The following is a 14146-nucleotide window of genomic DNA, read 5'->3' as shown; positions in this document are numbered from 1 at the left end:
AACATCTTAAGAAGTAAGGTGCAAATGCACTTAAGTTGTCAGGTCCATTTCTTTTCTCACCTAATGCAGTTTTCACTTTAGTTTTGAAAGAAACAAGTACCACACCAAGGTATTTAAAATAATAAATGTTAAGGCTTTATGTGATACTCAGAGTGATGCTTATCTAAAGGGGGTGCGGAGCCTTTTTAGCCAAGGAGCCATTGTCCATTGTCTTGTTTTTCACATGAACTTTCCATTTGTCTTACAAGTCTGGGTTTGATAACAATTAACCATATATTCTTGGTCAAAATGCCTAACACTTGATAGCCTAATAAATATCTGCAATTTTAATATGATTATTAAATAAATATTATTATTAATAGTATGTAATATATTATTAAATATTATAATATTATTATCATAACATATTTCCCTAGCATTTTGATTAACAAAAGGAAAGCTCACTTTAAGACATAATCTCACTGTTCACAATATTTTATGCTGATGGTTTCTACCCTGGGAAGTAGAAAACTTGAAGAGTATTACTCTCACCCTTACAGAGAAGAAGAAAAAACTACATCAAATTAGTAACTTAGTTTGAAGTCATTGAGAGTTGAAGTCACAATGCAACAAACTAAACCAAACTCTGAGAACTGGTACCTACAGGAAGAGAAGTGAGAGAAAGCACTCCTTTGAATTATGCAAGCAGATGTCAGTAGAAAGCAATAAGCAAAATAGTTGACAAATTGCTGAAGACCAGGTGTAGTATTTTAGGATAGCATAAAACCCCATAGTGCCATAGAAACTGGGTGAACCTGCACTCTCTTGAAGGCACTTTCTTAATGAACTCCACCAGGTTATCCCAGAAAATATCAGAAAAAAAGCTCACAGGATTGTCTATTGCAATGCAGATCTAAGGAGGGGAATATTTCTGAGGGACTGGTCAGACACTCTGCTTGGATTATTATCCTCTTCTCCATGATGGGAGAAACGCCTTATTCTAGGAGGAGAAGGAAGGGAAGCACTGCTGTCCCTAAAAGATTAATGAAACTACCAGAGGTAGGGGACTGGAAGAGGTAAAAAACTAAATCAATAAAACTGGCTTTGGGCCAAAGAGCATGATTACACACTGATACTACAATTTTAGCTAGAGAAAGGGCATGAGATTAAAAGAAAAAAAAAAAAAAGGCCACACCCAGACACCCAGGAGATTCAGGGAAATAATGTATACTTAACACAAAAGTTCAATCAGAAGAATAGGGGCTGCAACCTCACCCCATCCTGAATGAGCTAATGAGCATGAATTAGAAAGTAATAGCAGAATGCAGTTGGTAAAAGAACAAGAGATGCCCTTTCTGAGACACAATGTAAAGGAAATACCTAAAACTCAGAAACAAACAGACATTGTTATGGAAAGACAACCTCCATACTCCATACAGCAATTCATTTACATCAATTTGAAGTTTCTGGGGAAGACCTAGCAGAAAGAAAGGTGTGTCCAACTTCAGGTATAAAAAGTATTACCTAGGGTCTAGTGTACTATGAAAATGTTTAGCATATAACGAAAAAGTAACTATAAGGCATGTTAAAACACAGGCAAAACCCCCAACGAAGTTACAATTAGAACTATACTCCAACATGACATAAATTTTAGACTAATAAAGAATGTTAAAAAAAAAAGATTGATATGCTAAAGACTCTAACGGAAAACAGATCAGATGGTTAGTTTCAGCAGAGAAATGGAAATTGTAAAAGCAAATCACTGGAACTGCTAGAAATTTAAAAAAAACAGTAATAAAGATGAAGAATATTTTCAAATAGCTCATCAGTATATTCAACACAGCTGAAGAAAGAATCTGCAAATTTGAGGAAAAGTCAATAGAAATCAACCTAACTTGAACACACAAAAAATAAAAGAGTGCAACAGCAACAACAAAATCAAGACTGAGCATGCAAGAGCTGTGAAACAATATCAAGTATTCTAACATGTGAAATTAGAATGCTGGTAGAGAAAGAGAGCAAACAAGAAATTTTCCAAAATACAGCTGACACCAAATCACTGATGCAAAAAGATCAGAAAAAGGGAAGCAGGATAAAAATAAAACAAACAACAAAATAAAATTTAAACACACACACACGTCTAAGGGTATGATATTCAAACTGCTAAAAAAAAAAAAAAAGAGAAAATCTAGGTGTCTCTCAGAGACAAAGAAACATTTAACAAGTAACAAGGATAAGCATTGCAGAAGAATTCTTGTCAGAAGCCATAAAAGATGATTAAAAAGTCATATTATTAAATGAAATAAACTATAAACCCAAAACATTATCAACTCTGATTTCAAAACTCAGAAAAAATATATATATAAAATATTTTTTATCAGAAAGACAAAAAGTAAGGAAATTAATTGTCAATAACCCTAAATGAAAAGTTAAAAAATTCTTCAGGTGGGAGGAGGGTTGGAAAATGCCTGACCAGACTCACGTAATGTGCACCTCCTCCACAGAGGAGAGCCATAATAGTAAGCATATACTCACAATCCAAGCACATCATCTAGGAGAGAATGCCTGGATTCATCAGAGAAGAGACAAGAAGTGCCAGAAGTAAGTAAGAAGATGGGCTTGAGGCAATTTGCCCAGCCTCAAACCAACTGAGAGTGGGAGAGGTTGGACATGGAGAAATAGTAAGAAAGAAATCCCCAGAGCTCTGAAACAGGCTTTAACAATCTTGGCTACAGGGGAAACACTCAACCTACTAGGACTTTATGCCTGGCATATGGAGTGGCCTAAAGTCTGCAGAGATGTTGCTCCAGAAAGAGAACGCGTACGGAATCCCACAGGCAGCCAAGCCTGGAGCAGCTTCAGCTGAGAACCATTTTGAGAGCCCCGATACCAGGAGTAGAGACACGGCTGCAGCCACGGCACTGCTCCAAGGAAAGAGAGGAAGATGGGGTGCGCCCACTCACCCCCCGGGAGAGTATTTGCTGCCCTGCTAGAAGCCACTGGGACGGAGACATGATCAGACCACACTCCCCATAGCTTCTCGCCCAGGCTGCTTTCCTGGATGGTATCCCTCACCTTCTCCGGTCCTAGACCAAATACCGTTTTGAGAATTTAATGCTAGGCTGCACCCCTCACTCAACCTGAGTTTAGGCTGACACGCTGAAGCTGCTGCCCAGCCCCCAAGGGAGGGTTACCAGGACATCCTATGAACGTCTAGTCTAGCATAATATCCTGGAACGGGCTGCTGTGAGACAGAGACTTGAGTGGACTGTATTTCCCACAAATTCTTGTTCATATTGCTTGCTTTGGTGATGCCCCATCCTCTCTGATCCTCACCAACGTGGCATTTTGAGACTTTAACACTGGTCTGCCTCCCAACCTTGGCCTGAGCTTGAATTGACATGGCAATAGCTGCTGCTCAGGCAAAAAGGCACAGGGAGATGAGGCCATCCTACACTCGTATAGGACAATACCCCCTGCCCTGCAATGGGCTGGTATGACTGAAAAGTGATGAGACTGCACTGCCTCCAGCTTCTTGCCAATGGTGCTTGTCTGGGTAGTGCCCCATCCTCCCTGATTCCAGGATCAACATATAATTTTGAGAGACTAATGCCGAGCTACAATCTGTGCTTGGCCTGAATTTGGGCTGGCAAGGCTGAAGCCACTGACCAGCCAACGCGGGACAGGGAAGCCAGGTTCTCTCCTATGCATACCTAAGACAATACTAGATGCCCTGCTGTGGGATGTTGTGAGATAGAGTTGCATGTGGGCTGCACTTCCCACAGCTTCTTGCTCAGGCTGCTCACCTGAGGGGGGCCTACCCTCTTTGGTCACACACCTAAAGCTGCCACCACTTTAAAAGTTTAGAGACATTGAATCAGCAGCCACAGCAGGCGTTTTAGTCTTAGGCCAGAGATTGGAGCACTTGCTCTGGAATGAGGAAGGCCCTCACAGCCAGAATTAACCAGTGAGTGTGGAGAGCACCCCCGCAGTAGGTGCTGGAATTAGGCTATCCTTCATCTTAGGGCTGGAATGGGAGGAGAGTAACTAAAGCTGAGGTTTCTCCTGGGCGGTGAGACTTTCAGCAAGGGACAGCTTTGTCACCTGGAACTAGTCTATGTATCATTTTGGATGTCTCAGCCTAATCCCTTGGTCAGCTGGAGCATAATACCCCACAAACTTTGAGGAGTGGGAGGAGGACCCCACTCCCTTGGAAATCTAATGCTCTGTGCAGTCCACCCCTAAGAGAAGGGGAGTGCCGGTCATCATAGACCCCCCTTGGACCAAGGGAAATAATGTGGAGTGTGTCACCAGTCACAGAAGGCAGCACCATTCAAGCCCAGGAAAAGACATGGGGTCACCTTTTGCTTCTTAACTCCCTCCTCAGTGCACTGTTTCAGACAATGACTCTTCCCATAGGCTCTTCAGGGAACATGGGCTGAAAGACACTACTTTTCAGTCTTCTCCAGTGGCTTCTCTGTGTGCTGGGGGAGGGCACTTTTCACACTTCTCCATTGCCTCTGCCCCCTCTCTACTGACTAGCTATTACTTCTCATGCCATCTACTGGAATTCAGCCTGAATTACACCACCAAACAAAATTATGTTGCTAAAAGCTACATCTAAGAAAGCCACTGCCCAAATTCTCCTCAGAAAGCACATAGAAATGGAAACAATTGATCATACACAATACACACCACAGCATACTCTCAAGGGAAAAAAGAAAAATAATCAGGAAGTCCCATCAAAAATGTAGCAAATTCAAAAAATAATAGAGTGCAAGAACTCTGGCAATATGAAAAGCCAGAGTGTCTAGTCACCTCCAATGGATCCCACTAGTCCCCAAGCAATGGATTCTAGGTAGAACAAAATGTCTGAATAGAATTCAGACTATGAATGGGAAAGAAACTCAATGAGATGCAAAAGAAAGTTGAAATCCAACAAAAAGAAGCCAGAAAATCAATCCAAGTTTTGAAAAATGACATAGCTATATTAAGAAAGAACCAAAAAGATGTTCTAGGAATGAAAAATTTATTGCAGGAATTTCAAAATACAGTTGGAAACCTGAATAACAAATGGGACCAAACAGAAGAAAAGAGTTCAGAGCTCAAAGATTAGTCCTACAAGTTGACTGTATTAGACAAAAAACAAAGCAAAAAGAATTTTAAGAAGTGAACAAAGCCTTCTAGAAATATGATATTACGTAAAACAATCAAATCTATGACTTATTGGCATTCTTGTGAGAGAATAATAGAAAATCAGCAACTTAGAAATCATATTTGAGGATATAACTCAGGAAAAATTTCATCTTGCTAAAGATTAAGAAACATGCAGATACAAGAAATTTAGAGATCTCCTATGAGATACTACACAAGATGCCCATCCCGGAGGCACATAGTCATTAAATGACTATCCAAGGTCATTACAAAAACAATAAAAACAAAGCAAAACAAAACAAAGTTTAAATACAGCTAGAAAAAAAAGGTTATATTACCTATAAAGAGAAGCCCATCAACCTAACAGCAGAATTCTCAGAAGAAACCTTAAAAGCCAGAAAAGATCAAGGTCTCATTTTTAGCATTCTTAAAGAAAAATATACCAGCGAAGAATTTTATATCCTTCTGAATTAAAACTTAATAAATGATAGAGAAATAAAGTATTTCCCAGACAAACAATTGCTAAGGGAAATTGTTACCACTAGACCAGCCCTACAGGAGATGCTTAAGGGAGTTCTAAACGTGGAAATGAAAATTAAATGCTTGATGCCATGAAAGTACACACAAGCATAGCCAACAAATTCTATAATGCAATCACACAATCCAGACTACAAAGCAACTATCTAACAACACCATGATAGGAACAAAACCTCACGTATCAATATTAGTTTTGAACGTAAATAGACTAAACATTTCAAAGATATGGAGTGTAAAATTAGATAAAAATCAGGACCTATTCTTTTGCTATCTTCAAGAGACTCATCTCATGTGTTCTGACACCCATAAGCTCAAAATAAAGAGATAGAGAAAATTGTATCATGCCCATGGAAAACAAAAAAAAAGCAAGGGTCACTAAACAGACTTTAAACCAATACCAGTAAAAAAGGACAAAGAGGCTGGGCGCGGTGGCTCACACCTCTAATCTCAGAACTTTGGGAGGCCAAGGCAGGCAGATCACAAGGTCAGGAGATCGAGACCATCCTGGCCAACATGGTGAAACCCAGTCTCTACTAAAAAAAATACAAAAAATTAGCCAGGCATGGTGGCGTGCACCTGTAGTCCCAGCCACTCAGGAGGCTGAGGCAGGAGAATGGCATGAACCTGGGAGGCGGAGCTTGCAGTGAGCAGAGATCGCGCCACTGCACTCCAGCCTGGACGACAGAGCAAGACTCCGTTCAAAAAAAAAAAGGACAAAGAAGGACATTCGATTCAACAAGAAGACCTAACTATCCTAAATATGTACACACCCAACATTATAGCACCCAGATTTAAAAAAGAATTACTTCTAGACCTAAGAAAAATCTTTTACGTACACATAGAGATCGTGGGGTACTTCAGCACCACACTGATAGCATTAGACAGATGATCAAAGCAGAAAACTAAACAAAGAAATTCTGGACTTAAATTCTACACTTGACCAATTCGACCTCCATCTGCAGAATACTCCACCCAACAACCACAGAATATACATTCATCTCATTTAAATTCTACACTTGACTAATTGGACCTACATCGACAGAATACTCTGGCCAACAACCACAGAATATACATTCTTCTCAACTGCCCACAGAACTTACTGTACGATTGACCACATACTCAGTCATAAAGCAAGTTTCAACAAACAAAAAAATTTAAATTAGACCAAGTATCTTTTCAGGCAACAGAGGATAAAATTAGAAATCAATACCAAGGGGAAGTCTCAAAACACAAATACATGAAAAACCGAACAATTTGCTCTTCTTAAATGATATTTGGGTAAAAAACAAAATTAAGGAAGAAATTGAAAAATTCTTTGTCACAAATATAAATAAAGACAAAACATACCAAAATCACTGGAATGTGGCAAAAACTGGTAAGAGGAATGTTTGTAGCGCTAGACACCTACATTAACAGACAAAGATCTCAGATTAACAAACTAACCTCACACCAAAGGAATTAGATAAAGAAGAATAAACTGTACCCAAAACTAGCAGAAGAAATGAAATAACTATGATCAGAACATAATTAAATGAAATCGAGACTCAAGAAAGCATACAAAGATTAACACGATGAAAAGTTGGTTCACTGAAAGGATAAACAAGATCGATAGACCACAAGCTAGATTAACAAAGGGAAAAAGAGAGAAGATATAAATAATCACAATCTGAAATAACAAAAGAGACATCATAACTGATCCCACAGAAATAGAAAAAGCCCTCAGAGATTACTATGATCATCTCTGAACGCAAACTAGAAAATCTAGAGAAAATAGACAAATTCTTGGAAAAATGACACCTTCCAAGATTGAACCAGAAAGAAACAGAAATCTTGAAGATATCAATGAAAAGTAATGATATTAAGTAGTTAATAAAAAGCCTACCAGTCTAAAAAGCATTGGATCAGATAGATTTTCATCTACATTCTACTAGACATAGAGAGAAGAACTGATTCCAGTCCTACTGAAATTGTTCCAAAACATTGGAGAAGAGTCTCCTCCCTAACTCATTCTATGACCAGAATGCTCCTGATACCAAAATTCTGGCAGAGATACAATCAAAAGAAGAAAACTACAAGCCTGGTGAACATAGACACAAAAATATTCAACAATATACTAGCAACCCAAATCCACTAAAACATCAAATAGTTAATTAACTATGATCAACTGGGATTTACTCCTCAGATAAAAGGATGGTTTAACCCATATAAATCAATAAATGTAATTCATCACATAAACAGAACCAAAAAAAATATTAATATCTCAATAACACACAAAAATCTTTTGATAAAATTCAATATCCCTTCAAGATAAAAACCCTCAATAAACTAGGCATCAAAGCAATATACACAAAAATAATCAGAGCCATCTATGTAAAATTCACAGCCAAACATCATACTGTACCTTAAAAGCTGGAACCATTCTCTTTGAGAGCTCAAACAAGACAAAGATGTCTACTCTCACTGCTCCTATTCAACACACTATTAAAGTGCTAGCCAGAGCAATCAGGCAGGAGAAAGGACATCTAAATAAGAAAAGAAAATGGGAACTCTAATTATCTCTCTTTGCTGACTTTATGATTCCATATATAGAAAACCCTAAAGATTCTACCAAATTTCTCCTATGCCTGATAAATGACTTTAGTAAGTTCTTGGGATATAAAATCAATGTACAACAATCAATCAGGAGCACTTCTACACACCAATAATGTTCAAGCTGAGAATCAAGTAAAGAGTGCAATCGTGCAATCCCATTTATGATAGCCACACACCCACACACAAAATGTAGCAATACATCTAGTCAAAGAGATGACAAAGAGATGAAGGACCTCAACCAATAGAATTACAAAACACTGATAAAAGAAGTCATAGACAACATAAACAAATGGAATCACATTTCATGCTTAAGGATTAGAAGAATCAATATTGTTAAAATATCCACACTGCCAAAGTAATCTACAGATTCAACACTATTCCTATTCAATTTCCAATGTAATCCTTCTTCACTTAATTCAACAAAATATTCTAAAATTTGTATGAAACCAAAACAAGAGTCTAGATAACCAAAACAAACCTAAGCAAAAAGAACAAAGCTGGATACATCACATTACCCTACTTTAAACTATACTACAAGGCTACAGTAACCAATAAAGCATTGTACTGATAAAAAAAAAAGAGACAGAAAGAAAGAACAAACGAAGAAAGAAAGAAAGAAAGAAAAAGAGAAAAAAGGAAAGATAAAAGAAAATGTCACATGGATCAATGAAACAGAATAGAGAAAGTTGCAAAGCTACAACCAACTGATCTTCAACAAAGCTGACAAAAATGAACATTGGAGGAATAATACCCTAACCAATAAATGGTGCTGAGAAAACGGCTATACATATGCAAAAGAATAAAACTGGGTGGGCACCTCTCATCATATAAAAAATTAACTCAAGGTGGATTAAATACTTAATTTAAGATCTCAATCTGTAAAATCCCTAGAATAAAACCTAGGAAATACCCTTCTATACATTGGCCTAGGCAAATAATTTATGACTAAGTCCACAAATGCAAATCCAACAAAAACAAAAATTGACAAGTGGGATCTAATTAAACTAAAGAGTTTCTGCATGGCGAGAGAAACTACCAACAGAGTAAACACACAAGCTACATAATGAGAGAAAATATTTGCAAATCATGCATCCAACAAAGGTCTAATATTCAAAATCTGTAAAGAACTTAAACAGATCAACAAGGAAACAACAAATAACCCCACTAAAATGTGGGCAAAAATATGAATACACATTTCTCAAAAGAAGACATACAAGCAGCCAATAAACATATGAAAAAACATTCAACATCATTAATGATCAGAGAGATGCAAATAAAAACCACAGTGAGATACCATCTCATGCCAGTCAAAATGGCTATTACTAAAAAAAAATCAGAAAATAATAGATGTTTGGAAGATTGTGAAGAAAAGGAAACACTTACACACTGCTCGTGGGAATGTAAATTAGTTCAGCCCCAGTGGAAAGTAGTTTGAAGATTTCTCAAAGACCTAAAAACAGAATTATCGTAAGACTCAGCAATCTCATTAATGAATATATACCCAAAGAGAAACAAATTGTTTCAACAAAAAGACACCTGCACTTACATGTTTATTGCAGCACTATTCACAATAGCAAATATATGGAATCAATCTAAGTGCCCATCGATGATGAATTGGATAAAGAAAATGTGGTACATATATACCATGGAATACCATGCAGTCCTAATACAGAATAAAATTATGCTCTTTGCAACATCATGGATGAGGTTGGACGACATTATCCTAAACAAATTACTGTAGAAATGTAAAACCAAATACTTCATGTTCTCATTTATTAGTGGGAGCTAAACAGTGAGTTTACACAGACACAAAGTTGGGAACAATAAGTACTGGGGATTCCAAAAGGTGGGAGGGAGGGAGGGAGGGAGAGAAGGGACACATTTTGAGAAACTACCTATCAGGTACTCCATTCACTATTTGGATGAATATATTCATGTCAAAAACCTGCATATGTCTCCCTTGAATCTAAACTAAAATGTTGGGTTGTGTGTGGTGTCTCATGCCTGTAATCCTAACACTTGCAGAGGCCAAGGCAAGAGGATTACTTGAGCTCAGGGGTTTGAGGCCAGTCTGAGTAACATATCAAGACCTCATCTCTACTAAAAATACATTTTAAAAAAATCAACTGGGTGTGTGACGCATGCCTCTAGTCTTAGCTATTTGGGAGGCTTAGGTGGCAGGATCACTTGAGCCCAGGAGTTCAGCTGACTTCTTTGCAAAAATTGAGAAGATAGTCCTAAAATTCATATGGAAATTCAAAGGACCATGAATATTCAAAATAATCTTGAAGAACAAATTTGAAAGATTCATACTTCCTAATTTGAAAAATTACTGCAAACTACATCAATCAATACAGTGTGGTACGGTCCTAACAATACATGTAAATCAATGGAATCAAGTTGAAAGTTCAGAAATAAATCTTCACATTATGTCTAATTAATTTTCTACTGGATAGAATAGTAGCTTCAATAAATAGTAATAAAGTGACTAAATAGCCACCTGACAATAATAGTGTGTACCTCTACCTTATACCCTATGTCAGAATTAACCCAAAGTAAATGAAAAGCCTAAATGTAAAAGCTCAATCTATAAAACTAAAAGGAAAAAACCTAGGCATAATTTTTATGACCCTGTAAACGCAACACAAAAAGCAAAAGCAAAAGCAACAAAAGAAAAAAAATAGACAAATTGAACATCACCAAAATTAAAAACTATTGTGCTTTGATGGACTTCATCCATAAAGGACCTCATCAATAAAGTGACAACATAAGCCACACCATGACAGAAAATACTTACACATCATATACCTGATAAGGGACTTATATCTAGAAAATATGCACAACTATTAAAACTCAATAGTAAAAAGACAATAACCCAATTAAAAATCTACAAAAGATTAGAAGAAATATTTTTTCAGAAGAAAATCACAAATGTGCAATGAGCACATGAAAAGATGCTCCACATCGCTAGCCATTAGAAATCTTGTGGCCATCTCATAGTGACCAAATAGACCTCACAAAATGCTTGATTCAGCCATCAAGACTGATGATGGCACAAGGACCAAGGTCGCAAGAAAAGTTCATCATTTACATAATAAAGCTAATGAGAAGAGCATGGCAGCCCTCTTAATCTGGTTTAAAAAGTACTCAAGAGAGCAAAGAAAGGAAGTTGGTTTGGAGTTTTTATGGAAGTTAGGAAGTGATGCTGAGTGAGATTTCCCATTCTTGAGCAAGGGCTTGTGTGATATGAGACTTCTGTCCATGCCCAAAGACGGAGTGCTCTGGCTTATATATCACCTTGTGCAGACACAAGGCAGAGGGAACAAGAGAGGGGCTTAGTGGCAGTCAAACTTTAAAAATTGATTCAGACTATTTATTTCAATGCAAAGCTAAACCAGTCAAATACCACTTCACATCCACTTTAATAGCTACAGTCAAAAAGACAAACTTTGGTGAGGATATGGAGAAATCAGGTCTCCCATAAAAGGCTGGTGGGATGTAAGATGGCTAAACTATCCTGGAAAACAACATAGCAGTTGCTCAAACTATGAGACATTAAGTTACTATGTGACTCATCAGTTCAACTTCTAGATGTATACTCAAGAGAAATGACAACTCGTATCCACCCAAATGTTGTACACAAATGTTCATAACAGAATTATTTATAACTAAAAAGTGGAAACAATTGAAACATTCGTCAACTGATGATAGATGACTAAATAGAATACGATATGTTCATAGAGAAAAATATTACTAGGCAAAAAACAGAAATAGAGTACATTTGTCCCTGGGTATTGCAGGAGTATATGCAGGAGATTGGTTCTAGGACTAACCAGGTAAACCCAAATCTGGGCAGACGCAAGTTCCAAATTCAGCTCTGTGGTGTATAGGAAAAGTCACCCCTCCACTCGTACAGGTTTTACATCCCATGAATGCTGTATTTTCAAACTGCATTTGGTTTAAAACAAAAAAAAAGCATAGAAGTGAACCTGCACAGCTCAGACCTGTGTGGTTCAGAGATCAACTTTACTTGACACATGCTACAACATGGATGGCCCTTGAAAACATTATGCCAAGGAAAAGAAGTCAGTCACAATGGGCCACATATTGTGTGATCCTATTTGTATAATGTTCAAAATAGGCAAATGCATAGGGACAGAAAGTACATCCGTGATTTCCTAGGGCCACAGAGGGATGGGTGGTTGAGATCAACAGTCAGAGGGTGTGAGCTTTTTTTTTGGGGTGATGAAAGTGTTCAAAAGTTGAAATGATGGTTGAACAACTCTCTTAAAAGCCATTTAATTATAACTTTAGTGGGTGAATTGTATGGCATGTGAATTAAATATCAATAAAACTTTTAAATAAAAAAATCTTCAACCTTTTTCTCACACCTAATATAAAAATTAATTCAATATGGTTTCATGATTTAAATGTAAACCTAAAACTATAAAATTTCTAGAACAAGATACAGGAGAAAAACTGGTGACCTTGGATTGACCAAAGAATTATTAACTATCACTCCAAAGTATAATCCATAAAATAAAAACTTAATAAACTTTAGTTGAATCAACAACTTTTGCTTAGTGAGCAGCAATTCATTCCCAATGAGAATGTAAAATAGTACAGCCATGTCTGGAAATGTTATCTGCTTTTTTATATAAAGTTAAACATACTCCTGCCATATGACCCAGAAATCCCACTTCTGAATTTCTACCCAAAGGAAATAAAATATTTTCTTCACATAAAAATATGTATGTGAATGTTATGGCAGCTTTATTTATATTGCCCCAAACTGGAAACAACCAGATGTCTTTCAACCCCTAGTGCATAAACAATCTGTGGTCCATCCATACATTAAAATACTACTATTAAAAGAAACACACCATTGATTCATGGAACAACTTGGATGGTTCTTAAATGCCTTTTAGGAAGTGTAAGAAGCCAGATCCAAAGGCTACATATTGTGTAATTCCATTTATATTACATCCTCTGAAAACTAGAGGAAAGATAACCAGTCAGTGGTTTCCAGGGATTGAGGGAAGGAGAAATTCTTCACAAAAGGAATGTCTGGGGTGGTGGAAGTATTCCGTATGGAATGGTATTAGTGGATACGCAACTTACTCATTAGTCCAAACCCCATATAACTATACGAAACACAATGTAAACTTTACTGTATGTACATTGTTTAAAAGAAACCAAGATGGAGGCAAGTGACTCTGTAAAGTGAAAATAAGGAAAGATTAATCATCTGTCCCAGATTAGGGGAGACTGAGAGCCAAGGCAAGTAAATACAGCGTGGAATCCTGAATGGGATCCTAGAACAACAACAACAAAAAAATTGAAAAACTAATGAACTTCAAATAAGTTCTATACTTTAATTAGTAGCATGGTCTCAACGTTCATTTCTTAGTTTAGATAAATGTCTCAAGATTGAGACGTCAGAATAAAAGGAAACTAGATAATGGGAATATAGAAATTGCAAATGTTCTGTAAGTCTAAAATTAACTCTTTTTTTTAAATAAGCATTAAAAGTAGAGTTAAACACCAGTGTTAACCACCAGGGTTCAAATGCTTTCACTGACTTCTTTCAATATATCTTTCCTGTATTAACTCATACTTTTAAATTATGTGATGTCCATGTCCTAATTCCTAGAACCTGTGAAATACGTTGCTTTATGTTGGAAAAAAATTTTTACATATAGGGACATTATCCCGAATTAGTCATATGGCCCAGTGATGTAATCACATGAGTCCTTATAAGAGGGAGGCCGGGGGTCAGGTTTGGAGATGATAAGAGAGAGAAGAATGTGGGAACAGAAAGGAATCTCAGATGTCCTGGCACTGGCTTTGAAGACGAAGCAAGAGCGGCAGGCATTGGAATGCA

Source organism: Pongo abelii, chromosome 11, assembly GCF_028885655.2.
Source record: "Pongo abelii isolate AG06213 chromosome 11, NHGRI_mPonAbe1-v2.0_pri, whole genome shotgun sequence".
In the NCBI taxonomy this organism is placed as follows: domain Eukaryota; kingdom Metazoa; phylum Chordata; class Mammalia; order Primates; family Hominidae; genus Pongo; species Pongo abelii.
Note: the sequence above shows the minus strand (reverse complement) of the source record.